Source organism: Podarcis erhardii (assembly GCF_964252035.2).
Source record: "Podarcis erhardii genome assembly, chromosome: 12".
Lineage (NCBI taxonomy): Eukaryota > Metazoa > Chordata > Lepidosauria > Squamata > Lacertidae > Podarcis > Podarcis erhardii.
Window position 1 is genome coordinate 28,304,295 of NC_138513.1, and position 16,392 is coordinate 28,320,686.

The 16,392-nt window shown below is 41.2% G+C and overlaps 1 long non-coding RNA gene across 1 annotated transcript; it reads right to left on the bottom strand.

Annotated features, from left to right (window-relative positions):
• Nucleotides 1-8,841: 8,841 nt before the first annotated feature.
• LOC309326333 lies at nt 8,842-15,274 on the bottom strand. The gene is made up of 3 exons (XR_014150283.1): nt 15,062-15,274; nt 11,000-11,084; nt 8,842-9,327 (listed from the first exon to the last, which is right to left on the bottom strand). It is a non-coding gene; the product is annotated as an uncharacterized lncRNA (long non-coding RNA).
• Between the last annotated feature and the right edge of the window lie 1,118 nt (nt 15,275-16,392).

Sequence of the window (16,392 nt, forward strand, 5' to 3'; positions counted from 1 at the left end):
GACATGATAGCTTCCTATGTGCAAAGAGGCTTGCTTGATTTCTTTCTTTTGAGAGAAGTTTGTTTTGATTATTGCTTATTGTTTAATGCAGGGATAGAAAGCCTTTTCTTAGTCAGACGGCCACATTTCCTTCTTGGGAACTTTCCAAGAGCTGCAGGTAAGTGGTAGGGCTGGGCGAGATATCCTCCAAAACTGATTTGAAGTTCTTATTGTGATATCAGTTTCATAATATTTGACCTGGCAATATATCACAAATCATGATGTGTGTGTGTCTGTTATGGAAAAATCACAATACAGGGGAAAACCATGAAGCCAGCCAATGCCTCTACATAGCTCCATCCTTATTTCAGACATCGTGGCATATCTATATATCGCAATGTTCAGTTGGTGATATATCATGATGTTAAAAACCAGATATTGCCCAGCTCTAGTCAGTAGTGGGTGGGGTCAGAGGCTATAGTGGGTGGAGCAATGTGATTTTTATTTTATTTTACCTTTGTACAGTAGGCTAGTTTCTATCAACACTCACACATCCCTCTCTAACCTCTATTCAGGCAAACCAGAGGCTTTATTGTGAAGATTGTTAATTTAGCCTGTGGAAGTTCTCTCAATGATCTGACTCTTTGTGTAGAAATAAATCCTCAGCACACACACACAAAAGTTGTAAAGCTTTACTTGCAGAAACCTAGTTTCAAATGCTACAAAAACAACGAAAGATACATTGCCTCGGTAATACATTTCTATTCTTATACTTTCTGGTCCTAGTGTAAGGCTCAAGATGAACATATTTGCCCCAAACCAGCTTTTTCAGCTAAAAAAACAAAAGAACTTTATCTCCCTCTTTCCAGCTTGCTCCATTTTGGTCCACACCCAGGGAGATTCTGCGTCTGCTTGCAAAAACAACTCATGACTCTGAATGATGGGGGCTACTTCATTAACATAAGTAAATACTTTGAAACTCTATCCAAAAACCTGTCATAAAACTTAGCTCATCCCACCTTTGCAATGGAAAAACACAAGGCTTCAGCCATGTGTCCAAACATTCTTTGCAGTAACCTGAATACAGTTCTGTTACAATTATACACCATTTTAATGTAACATTTAAATAAGTGCAACATATCAGAAGTCAATAACACATTCCAGGCAGGCAAAAACAATCAGGAAGTAAAGCAGTGCCAATGAGGGGGTTGTCCTGGGTTCAAGGACCAGAGGCAGAACCACATTCAGCCTCCAGGCATGAGCTCCCCCCCCCCCCTTGGCATAGTGGCGATACTTGTTAATTGCTTATCCGAAAGCGACAACAGCAAGGCAGGCCAGAAGCTGCAGGATCACAGATAGTTCCAAGTGAGCAATTTGCTCAGACAGAGGCTGAGAGCAAACCAAGGCCTTTTAAGCTTCTGCCCCTTCTTCTTAGCCCCACCCACTCGCAGAGATTTCAGATTCTTAAAGGTCCAACCCTCTGGCCTGAAGGCAGGCCCTTCTTCTCCATTCCATAGCCTCTTGCTTAGTGCACGCCCTGCTTTGCTGGAGTGGTGAGTTACTGGGGAGGCATGTGGTTCTTCACACTCAGGAGGAAGTGCCTGTGAGGGCCCTGACTCTGGCCCTGGCACTTGAGGAGGTTCTTCTGGAGGTTACTGCCTTCCAGCCTCAGACATGATGGTCTTCTGAGCTTCAGCACATCCCTGACCTTCTGCTCTAAGAGCTCCGAACTTGCTGTGTCATCTGTGTCTGGATTGATACTGGATTCAGGGGTCATAACACTTTGGTCCATTAGTGCTATTTATACATACTTTAGATGTGTATGTTTAAACCAAAGGCACAGCAATGCTTAGTTTGACCAGACCACTTGGTCCTGCTAGCTAGGGATGATGGGAGTTGTAGTCCAAAAACAACTGGAGACCCAGGCTTGGGAAACCCTGGTTTAGAGCATACCATACTTTGGGTTCATGCAGGAAACAAGTTTTCAAAGTGTATATGGGTGAATGAAGAAAACAGTACTTTAGAACAGTAGGAGGCATCGGGAACCTTATTGTCCTTTGCCACGATTTGGAATGCAATCCAGAACACACTAACTACTAGGAAGTAAGCAGGACCTACAGTAAGCATGTAAAGGACGACACTGTTGTGTGTTATAGCTATCACCAAAGTTCTGCAAGGAGAAAATGGGCTATCATCCAGTCGATGTTAAAACTGTTTAAATCCTATTGATTTTAGTGGGAGAGAAAACATGGATGTGTTTTTTTACATTTCCCCATAGAAATAAATTGAACTTAAACACCACACACACACACACACACACACACACACACACACACACTTGCCTATATTGTGTCAATTGCTCCATTACTGACTAGGAAATGAGAGCAGTTTGATGTACGCAGGAGTATGTGCATTTTGTATTGCAGCTGCTGTCCACAGTTTGTCTGAGTTTCCTAAAGGAAAACTATATTGCGCATGAAAAACAAAGAGCCCCCTTGCTGCTTTTCATCCCGCTAGTTTCACCTTGTATCTGACGTCCATTACCACTTTTTAAAGAAGCAATAGTGTAAGGGCTGCTAAACTGATACAACAGCAGAGAATTTTAAATTACTCATCTAGGTGGCAGGTGGCATTTCTGTTGTGACTATACTTTCCCATCATAAACTATGGGGAAACTGCCAAGCTTTGCTAAGTTTTTTCTTCATGTGATAATTTCTCCCTGAAGTGTAAATACAGTCCATGTAAGGAATGTAAGTGGAATATGCACCCAGAAATAACTGGTGAGATCTAACCGTCCATCAATTACAGAACGAGCAGGCAAATTTTATAACTCTGACTGCATTCATCTTCATTACAAATGTTCACTGCAGATCACACATCCGTCCACTTTCCAGAGGTACCATTAGGCAATTTTACACTCAGGACATAGTGGCCGTATAGAAACCCCCTCTTTATGTGTTACTTAGCTCAGTTGGTAGAGCATGAGGCTCTTAATCTCAGGGTTGTGGGTTCAAGCCCCACGTAGGGCAAAATATTCCTGCATTGAACTAGATGACCCCTGCAGTCCCTTCCAGCTCTATTATTCTATTGATCCTGTTCTATGACTTCAAAATGTAGTAAGGGTGGATACGCTATAAATAAGTAAGAAAATAAATCATAACAAAAGAAAAACGCTATGGAAAATTTCATAGTATTATTTTTGCTCTCCAGCACCATCTTATGTTGCATGTTTATAATGCGTTCAAAACGCTGTGTTTTGACTAATGTAGCAGAGTCCTTCTGCATTTGGGAGAGCTTTTCATTCTGCTGAGATGGGCCCTGGATATCTTGCCCTGAATGCGCCATTGCCCATTTTACAAACTGGGGAGTGAGACTGAGTGCTAATGATAATACAGTGGTACCTTGGTTTATGACCATAATCCATTCTGGAGGTCTGTTCGTAAACCAAAACAGGTCATAACCCAAGGCGCACTTTCGCCAATGGGGCCTCAAACCCCCCCCCCCCAAAAAAAACCTGGGTTGTAATCCCCCAAAAATTGTTCGCAAACAAAAAAAAATTGTTTGTAATAGAAAAGAAACAGGTCGTAATACAAAAATAGTTTCCAAACCGGGACGCGCACTTCTGGGTTTGAATTGGTTGTAATCCAAAATGGTCATAAACTAGGCTGTTCACAAACCAAGGTACCACTGTACAGACTCTATTGCCAACCACAACCCTTCTGACTTTAAATATCACTTCCTACCTACTAGAACACACTGGTGGTGTCCCAGAGGTGTACATACTCATTTGACTGCCATTGACATCTCAACACACAGAGCTATACTTGCCTATCAGGTTCTTTGGGCCTGGCAGGCAGCTTGTATGCATGAGGTTGTCTTGATGAAGAGTAGCAATTGGCTCTAGTTACCAAAGTTTTTCTATAGCAACTAAATGGGCTCTTCCAGGATCTTATGGCAAATTAATAACACAGTGAACTTCAATGCTATATACACCATCCTTGACTGTGTCTGCTAGCATTGTCTCCTGCTCCTGCAAAGGCTTTTCCTGCTGCCTGACTAGAGTGGGCATCTTTTGTAGCTGCGTCAATGAACTTCAATGGGTTTATTCTGCATAGAACTTTGTTGACTACAGCCCAGCGTACAGGATTGCTAGCAATCCTAGCTGCAACGGATTTCCCATGCATTTCAACAGAAGCATCCAGAATATTTTATTTATTTATTTATTTATTTATTTATTTATTTATTTATTTACTAAATTTGTAAACCTCCCTTCATCCGACGGTCACAAGGTAGTTCACAATATTCAAATACGAAATATGGCCACAAAATACATAACGAAAGCAAAAGCAAACCAATAGCACCCACTCTCCCTCCACACATGTAAAAGGACATAGAATGTGAATAGTCATTTTTCCTCCCTTCCTCATCACGTTTTTTCTCCCCTGCCCCCAACTGAGAACAATAGGTCGTCAGCAAACCCTTTTTCTCACAACCCACCTTAGCAAAGAAGAAAATGCAGAATTATACTTGGCTTAGTTTAGAATAAAAATCTCACAGGTAATCAAAATGTTTCTCCAAAATTTAATCAACTACAAATAACCAGTGATATAAGAAGAATTAACCACATGGAGTTAGTTGGAAGTCATCTTTTTCTCTTTCTTTTTTCTTTTTCCCTTTTTCTTCTAGGTTTGTTTCTTTTTAATCTTCTTTTCTTGAAGTAGAGTTTTTCTTTTTCATAGGAGAATATAGCGCCTATATTCTTGTCTGCAGTTTTTGTTATCATGATTGTATTTATGTGTTTGTTTTTTGCTTTGTATTTTTTCTGGTTTGGTATTATATGTTCGTTTTATTCATTGTCTATTTGTATGACGCATAAGTGTAAATAAAGCATTTTAAAACAGAAAAAATGAAGAAGATGCTGCTGAGTCATGCTGCTCGAAGGAAACCTGTGCCCCCTGTCCTCTGCCTTGTGGTTTTTAAAAAATGAAATAAGAACAAATCCCTCACACGCACACTGCTACAAAATAGTTGGTGAAGTATGCAGGTATGCATGAGTTCCTCAGACCCGAAAATGCAAACAGTCACATTAAGAATGTTTAGTTCTACCTGGTTAGGTAGGACATCTTCAGGCTTGCTTGGCCTCTGGGAGGAAAAAAAAAAATGACAAAGGAATCTTATAGATTTCATTATTTGTTTGTAAAAATGGGGGGTGTAATTTATTTATTTATTCATACATACATACATACATACATACATACCCCGCCCATCTGGCTGGGGAAATCCAGCCAGATGGGTGACTTCCAACAAAGATTTAAAATACATTAAAACATCAGTCATTAAAAATTTCCCTAAAGAGGGCTGCCTTCAGATGCCTTCTAAACATCAGATAGTTGTTTATTTCTTTGACATCTGATGGGAGGGTGTTCCACAGGGTGGGTGCCACCACCAAGAAGGCCCTCTGCCTGGTTCCCTGTAACTTGGCTTCTCGCAGCAAGGAAACTGCCAGAAGGCCCTTGGCACTGGACCTCAGTGTCCGGGCTGGATGATGGGGGTGGAGACACTCCTTCCGGTATACAGGACCGAGGCCATTTAGGGCTTTAAACTTCAGCACCAAAACTTTGAATTGTGCTCAGAAATGTACTAGGTGTAAAAAAATAAAGGGCAGTCCCTCCAGTTACAGGTTTAATTTTGAGTCCATGGCTCCTAGACATGCTAGCTGTGTTCTACTTCCACTGTTCAAGGCAGCATGGCTCTGAACACAAGCTGCTGGGAAAGTGCTGTTATGCTCAGATCCCACTTGCAGGCTTCCCACAGCTGTTTGGCTGGCCTCTCTAAGAACAGGATGCTGGACTAGATGGACCTTTGATCTGATCCATCTTATATTCTTAGCAATCCATTCTGCACTGCTTTTGTAGGCATTTGACTCCAGCATTTCAATTGCTTGTAAGTAACATGTGTCAGTCTTTCTCCATGAGGTTTGCTTGGCAGGGATACTGGAGTGGCTTGCCGGTTCCTGCTCCAGGTCAGAACAAACCTAGACAGCATCTTAAAAAGCAGAGACATCACCCTGCCAACAAAGGTCCGTATAGTTAAAGCTATGGTTTTCCCAGTAGTGATGTATGGAAGTGAGAGCTGGACCATAAAGAAGGCTGATCGCTGAAGAATAGATGCTTTTGAATTATGGTGCTGGAGGAGACTCTTGAGAGTCCCATGGACTGCAAGAAGATCCAACCTATCCATTCTGAAGGAAATCAGCCCTGAGTGCTCACTGGAAGGACAGATCCTGAAGCTGAGGCTCCAATACTTTGGCCACCTCATGAGAAGAGAAGTCTCCCTGGAAAAGACCCTGATGTTGGGAAAGATGGAGGGCACAAGGAGAAGGGGACAGCAGAGGACAAGATGGTTGGACAGTGTTCTTGAAGCTACCAGCATGAGTTTGACCAAACTGCGGGAGGCAGTGGAAGACGGGAGTGCCTGGCGTGCTCTGGTCCATGGGGTCACGAAGAGTCAGACATGACTAAACAACAACAACAACAACATGTGTCAGATGGCACAAGTATTATGTTCAGATACAAGGAAGGAAGAAAAGGGTCTTTCTTTGCAATGGCGCCAGCCTTGCGGAACACGCTGCCCATTAAATGTTCCAACTTGGTTCATACACATTTGGTCAGATGCTATTTTTGCAGGGTTTTCAGGCTACCGAAGGATGAGATGACCAGCAGGCAGCATCCGATTTCTTCTTTGACAACTGTTTAATCTCCCCATACTGATTGCATTTTTTATTGTTCTGTGCTTATATACCATATTTTGTAATGTTCAGCTGTTTATAAATGTTCCAAATAAGATAAGGTCCACGCTATCTGTGAAACCATAATCACGGCTGGAAAATCGTTCCAAATCCTGATGGGCTATGGGAGCAACTGCTGCTAGAATAGATGCCAATAAGCTCAGCTGTTGCAGCCCAACTGCATGGAACGGAAGCTGCATCAAGACACAGTAAGATATAAATGGTTCATGAAGATGCTTTGTATCCAGTAGACCTGAAATGTGATGCTTCTGAAATCTGGCGGTATTATTCATTTTTGCTGTTTGTTTGTTTGTTTGTTTGTTTGTAAAATCAGTTGTCACATGGGGGAGATGCATGAGAAGATGGCAGAAGAGGAAGTCCTACTGAGCAATCAGAAGTCCTTATACTTCCAGGATGACTTCATTGGATACAACCCTATGCCAGGCTAAGTCATTTATCCTGGGTACATTTTGTAGCCTTGCAGTCTTCGAGTGCATAATACATATTTCCACTGGTCTGGGAAGAGCACCATGATATCTTCCCACTCATTGACAGAAATACACAATATAATGTTCTGCCATAGGAGCAATAGCGACCATGGCCTCTCCACGTGCTTTACTAAGGCTAAATTCCTGCTATTTCCTCTTATTAAATCCCCACAGGGGCTACATTTCTCCAAGTTCCAAATAGCTACAGAGGAGGAGATTGATTTTAGTTGAACAGTCAAGTGACCTTTACATTAATCACTATAGTTGCTCCTTCCATCTCCCCCCCTCCTTTTCTTTTAAGACACCTTTAACCTGCACCTTGCAAGGCTTGTTTGAATTTAAAAGCAAAACCTTGTTACACACTGCAGTTGGCATAATATTGTCAAGATTTGGAGCAGTTATTTCCAGCTTGTAAAAATGTGCTTTTGAAACTTGCATTTATTTCAGACTCGTGACAGTTCTTTGCAGACTGGAGAATCAAACGAAGACACCATCTGAGCAACTGCCTCATCAGTTGATTTTGTAAGATGCTACCAATTGGCTGCATGTAATTCACTTCTCCTAGATATCCCTCACTGCCAATTTAGTTGTGGTGTTTTTAACAACAGCCTTACATCCGAGCATAGATCAAATATCCATTGACAAAAAAAGCATGGTCCAATTTTGATGGCAAGGTCCATCCCAGGCAGCTCCAATAATATAGGATGGCCCCATGGGGAAGGGGCTAAGAACACTTAGGAAGAAGAACCATGTAATCAGGATCATGAAAGATCAGATTGGAGAAGAGACATTTGTGTGGTCCTTCTTATGACCTCCTACTCCTTTCTTGTGGTTCCTACATTCATACATTTCCAAAGCAGCATAGGTGTCAGGAATCCAGTTTCTGGTTTGATAACACGATGCACATAGTTCATTAAAGGATGATTTATTGTCAAAACAAAGAGATAACTCCGAATGGCTCTGACACAGCCGTTGCCATCATTTATCATGATGACCCTTCTGAAGTCTGCTTCCGGCGAGACCAGAAGCAACTGACCTTTTCCTCTGACGTCTTTTGCACTGCCTCCTATTCTGTAGCCCTCCCATTCACCAAGACCTGGGATTAAGAGGGTCAGCTCCCGCCTCTTCCTCATTCTCTAAGGGACTGTCTGTTCACTTTTTCCTGCCTGATGAATTGCTTCCTTCTCTATTCCCAGTATTTTGCACTTCTCAAGAGCGTTGGCAGGGCTACAGGGCTAAGGCTCACCCTCCGCCATTCTCTTATCAACTGACATTCCTAAGGGAGGGGGAGTTGGCACTGGGCTGTGCTCCTCTTGCCTGGCAGTTAGCCCTCTCTCTTCCTGGCTACTTCCGTCACTGGGAGCTGGCTGCAAACCTTCCCTGGGGGCTGGCTCATTCATGACAATAGGATGCAGCCATTGGAACACAGGTATCCTATAACACAAAACTGGGCCTATGTTTAGTGCAAATTGGGTGCTGTTGTATAATTTAGAGTAATGTAAAGGTCTGCATTAGGAAAAACAAGAGAAAATGCTTTCAGAATACTAGATAATGTTCCAAGTGCATATAATGGCCTGATTCACACATAACACCAAGTCATGATTTCTTTAAGCTATGGCTTGTTTAACAAACCATGAGCTAACCACGAGGTGTTGTACAGACAATCAAAGAAGCAATTGCTTGTTTTTCCAAAGTTTGTTTTGTTTCAAGTTGCTCCCACTTCATGACAATGTAGTTTCTAGGCTGGGATGATCGAAATAACCATGGCCAAGGAAGACATATAATACAACATCCTAACTGAAGCTAAGGAGCTGCGAGTCTGGTGTCTGGATGGAAGACAACTTTTAGCCCCAGTGTGGGGGAAAAGTGGGATATAAATGTTTGGGGAAATCTTATTCCGATGATAATATGTCAAAAGCCTTTCAAGGCCCTGGTTGAAGTTTTCACAGCTGGGAGGACTTCAGCAATGTATCTCTCTCAATGATGGTTGATATTGCTGGCAGTGTGTATATGAATTTCACAAAACTGTTCATGAGTAGGAGATGGGATCAGGAAGTACTTCCATCTAAGTTCCTGTAGGAATGGGTGAATTGGTCAATTTCGGTTTCTCCCAGCTTCTCATTTTTCCAGTGCCGAGTTCAGTTCTCCACATTTCTGCATCAGTTTGCAAAACCTCATGAAAAGTCATCAGCATTTTAGTGCAAATGTCTCCTAAAATACACATGTCTGCATGCAATTCGTTCTAATACAGGCACACCCTTTTCCTGGCAAAGGAAATTCCCCCAATACATTTATTGTCAAACATATATACAATTTTTATGCTCTGGTACATGCCTTTTTGTACATGTTACTTGGCTGGAGAACTGCATTTCAAAATGTGGTGAAGTGCCAATTGTGTTGGATGAATTTCGGCTCATGTATTGTTTCGGAAAGTGCAAAATTAAAAGCTTGCATTTAAATGCAAATTGAAATGACTTTCTCCCCACGTCCCTATGTTTCCCCATCCCCCTTCCCATTTCATGGCTACTCTAGTCATTCCACGTGTTTTTTTGCAAGCTCCCTGGTGCTATTGTGCTCTGGGTGATTCAGTTGCAGATCCTGAAACTGGTAGTGATGGAATGGCAAAGTAATGTGATTCACTGTTTACAGCACTTTCCCCCACTTACAGGGTGTACAAGAAAAAGCACCACTCAGCAAAACTAATTGTTGAGCAAGGATTTTCAAGTTCAAGCTATCTGAAGACTCATCTACTGAATGCACACGAAGGGCAGCGAATTATGGACTTTGAATTGGCCTCATCTGGCAGCAGTTATCCCAGACCACAAATATGGAAACCTGCAATTATTTTCCCCCTCCTGGCTAATAAAGGACTATGCACTAATTAACTGGCTGTAACAGATGTTAGTCAAGCTTCAAATGTCATGTGCTCTGCTTGCAAGTAATAAGATCCCCCCAAACTTCCCTTTGGACTTTGATTCTTAATCCTCTTATTCTGCAGGGCAAGCTACGCTCAGTGCTATATTCATGTTTAACAAACACTTGCAAACTGTTTATTCTTAATTCTGATAAGACAGCCAGCCTCTTGGAAAGCTTGTATTCAGTGGCGTAGCCCAATTCTGTGCATGTTTCATAAAATAAAATAAAATCAGCAGAGTAATACAGTGGTACCTCGGGTTAAGTACTTAATTCGTTCCAGAGGTCTGTTCTTAACCTGAAACTGTTCTTAACCTGAAGCACCACTTTAGCTAATGGGGCCTCCTGCTGCCGCCGCGCCGCCGGAGCACGATTTCTGTTCTTATCCTGAAGCAAAGTTCTTAACCTGAAGCACTATTTCTGGGTTAGCAGAGTGTGTAACCTGAAGCGTATGTAACCCAAGGTACCACTGTATGTCGCATGCTGAAGATATGTCTCTTTAGCCTGTGCTTTGAGAGTTATTTTTTGTGGGGCCCACTTCTTACCTTTTGTTTAATATTTGCATTTGTTTGGAATTGTTTTGCTCATTTTTATAATTGTAGTAACTGTTTTACCTGGTTTTAGCTGTATGATTACATTGTCGTAACCCACCTGGTGGGGGCTTTCATCAGTTTGGTTACCTCTTTTCATCATTGAACTCTGTTTATTTGATATTATTGAGGGTTCATCCAGACTTTCTTTTGGGCATCACAAAATCCTGAAAAGTGTGGACTTTGAAAAGGTTGTGTGTGCTTTGGTTGGGACCGGAAAGTGGGGTCTTTTTGCTACTCACACTAAAGCTTCAGAATTCTCTTTCAAAGGAAGTGCGCCTTGTTCCTTTCTAATGGATTTCCACCATACAGGAAAGACTTCTATTTCTAGAAAGGAAACAATTAAGAAACCATTATTAGGAACCATAGCTGTTATTAACACTATTTTTAGCCTTTTACTCTGCTGTTGTGTTTTAATCCTGCAGCTTTAAATTCTGATGTGTCTCACACGGCTACCGTTTTAAGGATTCTCTTACAGTGGTGCCCCGCAAGACGAATGCCTTGCAAGACGAAAAACCCGCTAGATGAAAGGGTTTTCCGTTTTTCGAGGCGCTTCGCAAGACAAATTTCTCTATGGGCTTGCTTCGCAAGATGAAAACGTCTTGCGAATCTTGCGATTTTTTTCCGCTTCCCCCCCTTTTTTCTAAGCTGCTAAGCCGCTAATAGCCGCTTAGCCACTTTGCCACTTTGCCACTTTGCCACTAAGCCGCTAATAGCCGCTAAGCCGCTAATAGCGCTAATCCGCTAAGGCGCTAATAGGGTTGCTTCGCAAGATGAAAAAACCGCAAGACGAAGAGACTCGCGGAACGGATTCTTTTCGTCTTGTGATGCACCACTGTATTATTATAATCTATGTTCTACTCTTGCTGTTTTAAGTTTTTAATTTTTTTAATATATTGTGACTTTTCAATGTGGTTGTTTTGTAGCAAATTGTCAGTGGCCTTCGACTTTTAATTCAAGGTGAGACTTAAATACAGTGACTAAGAAGCCCATCTTTGCCATGGAAAAATGTGACAGAACCTTGAGAACTGGGTTTAAAGACATTGATTAAAAGGCATAGAGTTTTGTCTTCAGGTTGAATGACAATTCTGTCAAATGCAAACAGCCACAGAGTCATGAATATCTAACAGCAGGGGGAGAGAGAGGCTCACTGTGGTAGCTTTCCATCAAGCACACACCATGAGGACATGTTCCTGGCACCACTGAGGAGCATGTATTCATAACAAATCCATTGGCTCAGATCCATACCGTTATGATGGTGCACTCCAGGAGGGAAGTCTGCAAAATCTCTTGCTGCCAGAGATGTCATTATTATGCTTCCTTCCTCTGAAGAGCACACAAGCCTATTCTGTGGAATAAAATGCACAATTCGTTCTGTGGGTTGGGCGATAAATGACAACAGTTTGTCCTCCTCCACCAGCCACTGCTGAATCCACAGAGTGTGGCGGCAAATAACCTGAGAAAGGTGGATTGGAGTCCCTCGATTTCTGCTCCACAGAAATGCCCTAGAAGTAAAGAGCTTGAGGAGTGAACTCTTTCTTTCTGGTCATAAACCCAATGCCACAATTCAGCAATGAGAGAGGCATGATTATATCCAGGACTTTTGTTAAGGGGAAACTTTCCAGAACTCAGTTCTGGCACTTCTGAGGTGGGTTCCAGAACATCTCAGGTGGGTGGCATTGCCATTCTAAGAGAAAGAGGGAGGTGTTCATGGTGAGTTCCGGCACCTCTTTTTCTAGGAAAATAGCACTGGCATATCCATTGCTTTCATCCAACATGCATAACTCTTGAGTTATGAGAATTATGTGAAAGAAGGCCCTCTTGTTTTCAGTAGAACTTCAGTTGCACGCGGTATTCTTAGGGTCATTGGCTTAGACAAATTCCTCTCTTTTCTTTACATGCTTCCAACTCAGGTCTGCTATGATTATTTATGTCTTTGCCCTTCTTCCAAAACTGTGTAGCTGTCATAACAAAAGTCAAGTCAAGTCAAGTTTTATTGCGGCAAAAGCCAGTGACACAGAACACCACAAGATCATACAAAAGGAAATCAACAACAGCATCAAGAAGGAAAAGAAAGAAAAGAAAGAAAATTATTACACAAGGGAGCTTCGCAGTGTGCCGTTCAACAAAAGAGATTTACGCTTCCTGATTGCTAAAGTGCAAAATTTGGCCACCTCATATGATATTGAGCTTGAGGAATCTTCCAGAAGGTATTTTCGTAGAATTTCGGGGGAGGATTCCAAATAATGTTGAAGGGGTATAAATTTTGATAAAAGCGGCAAAATAAGTTGAGCTCGTTCTTCACTATAGAATTCGCAAAATAGAAGGATGTGAGTGACAGATTCTACCTTATTAGACATACAGGGGCAGAGACGCGCATGCATTGGTACCCGCGTAAATTTGCCGTACAGCACTGCTGAGGGCATTGTCTCAAAGCGGGCTCTGGAGAAAGCCCATCTATAAGCTTCGTTAGTGATGTTAGTTAAGTAAGGGGCAGCTGAAAAATTAGACCAAGCTTTTAAAGATCTATACGTCTCCGGGAGTAGGGCGTCTTCTTGTTGTAATTCGACATCGTAGAGTCTCTGAGTGATAATTACTTTAGCCTTGTTCAGAGTTCCAATAAGAAGATTTTCAGGGTTTAGGCCAATTTGTTTGATCTTGTTAGTTATTTGCATAAGCCAAGGAGGATAGGGAACTGCAGCCAGGAAGTAAGGTAACAGTCCCTTAGGGTTGTAATGGATTTTCAACCAGAGGGATATTGCTTGCTCCCAGACTTTTAATTCCACTCTGGGCAGTCCTGCCTCTTGCCTTAAGACTGCATTAGGTGTACACTTTGGGGTAGCAAATAATGATCTTAAGAATTTTGATTGTACTGTTTCAAGGGTCTTAAGGTTGGTAGAAGGGCTAATTAGAGAGCCATACAGGAGTTGGGCTAACGATTTTGCCTGGAAAACTTTAAGGGCCATCGGGAGATAACAAAAGTTATATAGTGACAGAAAGAGTGTGTGAGAGTGTGAGTGAGAGGGTGGAAAAATCGAAGCTGGAAATGGAATTGTTAGAGCCTAAGACTAAGGTACTTTCAAGAATGTATAACTTGCTGTTAAAATGGAACACACAAGATGAAACGGTAAAATCGGCCATGATAAAGTGGGCACAGGACATTGGGTATAATATCATGTTTGAGGACTGGGAAAGGTTGTGGACCACTGGGCTGAACTTCACTGCATGTAATGCTTTGAAAGAAAATGTTATGAAAATGCTATATAGATGGTACATGACCCCAGTCAAACTTGCAAAAATATACCATTTGTCCGATAACAAATGCTGGAAATGTAAAGTAAGCGAAGGAACGTTCCTTCACCTCTGGTGGACCTGCCCTAGAGTGAAGGCTTTCTGGGAAATGATATATAATGAGCTGAAAAAGGTATTTAAGTATACCTTCCCTAAGAAACCAGAGGCCTTCCTTCTGGGTATTGTCGGCCAGAGGGTGTTAAAGAAGGACCGAACATTTTTTATGTATGCAACAACGGCAGCAAGGATACTCGTCGCCAAGCACTGGAAAACCCAAGATTTACCCACACTGGAAGAATGGCAGATGCAACTGATAGACTATATGGAGCTGGCCGAGATGACCAGCAGAATTCGAGACCTGGGAGAAGAGAGGGTTGAAGAAGACTGGAAGAATTTCAAGATTTATTTGCAAAAATATTGTAAACTGTATGAAGGTTAAGAAGGATGCTAGATTATAAATAACTTGGCACCATTAAAATAGACGAAATGAATTATGAAGATAAGTTAAATTTAGGAAAAGACAAATTTTGGATAACTATTAGGCTAAGCTTAATTTTTTAAGGTATGAAATAAACGTATCTAAAATTTGAGATACAACATTGGAAAATTAGATAAAAAGGATGGAAACAAGGTGATAAATTGCTGGTTTAAGTTTTATAATTTGGAACGCTGGAGCGGGAGATGTGAGGAAGTCCAAAGAAGATAAGAAAATATGTTATGATATGTACTACTGTGTTTATTTATTTGTATTGTAACTCAAAAAACCTTTAATATATATATAGAGAGAGAGAGAGAGAGAGAGAGAGAGAGAGTGAGTGTGAGTGTGAGTGTACTGACAATCTGGAATGATTGTTTACCATAAATCTCTCATCCCCTTTTAGTTTATAATAATGTATCACCCTGTTTCATCAATCTTCCATCTCCTGTCAAATCAAAATCAGTTTGTGACCAAACTATATATCACTTGGTTTTGTAAGCTTAATTCCCCCCCGCCCCCCCATTTTACAGCCTACCCCTTTGTCCTTAAGTTATTCATCTCTAGAATCCCGATCCCAGCCTTTTGATTACGATCACGGAACAAAGACCAAGCTGCGCTTAATCGTGAAAATGAAAAGAGAATCTCGCAGTGCCGGAAAAGGGAATTTGTAGCAGAGGCCCATTTGAACATTTGGTGTCTGGGAACTGCAAATCAGGAAATCAGAACAGAGTCGGTCTGGCAGGAGGAGGAGCTCAGGGAGGAGGAAGGCAGCCAGAAGCAGTGGCAAGGCATTCTGGGAATCAGCGGTGGTTGCAGCAGCAGATTACCGGACAACTTTCATCCAGTGTAAAGTATAAAATGTGGTCAAAATAGATAAAATTACAAAGATAATACAACAACAGATTGACTTATCTAGTCAGATCAAAGCCTGAGGTAATAGATAACAAAACTGATCACAGACCAGTAGTCAAACACAGATAAAACTGCAGGCTATTTTGACCACATTTTAATACTTCTACTTTGGATTAAAGTTGTACTACATTTTCCTATAAGATTCAGAAGCATTTTGCATTATTTTATTCCAGCTCAACTTAGTATTTGATTCTAACATCGGCTGTCAGCCATTGTCTGGAATGTGAGCCATAACCAACACATCTGATAAAAACAGCCCAGCACTGTGGAATTAAATGATTACTCATTCCAGGTTTTGTACTGTGACAACAAATGGGAAGAAGGGGGAGAGGAAGAGCAGACTTCCTGGATCAGGAGAGGTGACCATGCAGAAAAGGCTAATTTTCTTTCTTTCTTTCTTTCTTTCTTTCTTTCTTTCTTTCTTTCTTTCTTTCTTTCTTGAACAAGCGAAACGGGCAGGGATCCTGCTTCTACTACCACAAAAACATACAATTTCACTTAGATCACTAGTTAAACTGCTCAGTTCGGTTAGCAGGCAGCATTAAAGGGAACAAAGCTTCAGTCTCTCTTTTTTATAATATTTATTAAGGGTTTTTTTGTTACAACACACAAAACAAAACATACAAAAATATCACATTTTAGAACATATTTTCTTATCCTCTTTGGACTTCCTCACATCTCCCGCTCCTGCGTTCCAAATTTATAAAAATTAATCCAGCAAATTTATCACCTTGTCCCCACCTTACAATCTAGTTTTCCAATGTTATATCTTAAATTTTAGATATATTCATTTCACTCTATTAAAACAATAAGCTTAGCCTAATAGTTATCTAAAAAAATTGATTTTTTCGTAAATTTAACTTATCTTCATAATTCACTTCATCTGTTCCGATGGTGCCAAATTGTTTATGATCAAGCATCCTGCTTAACATTCATACAATTTACAATATTTTT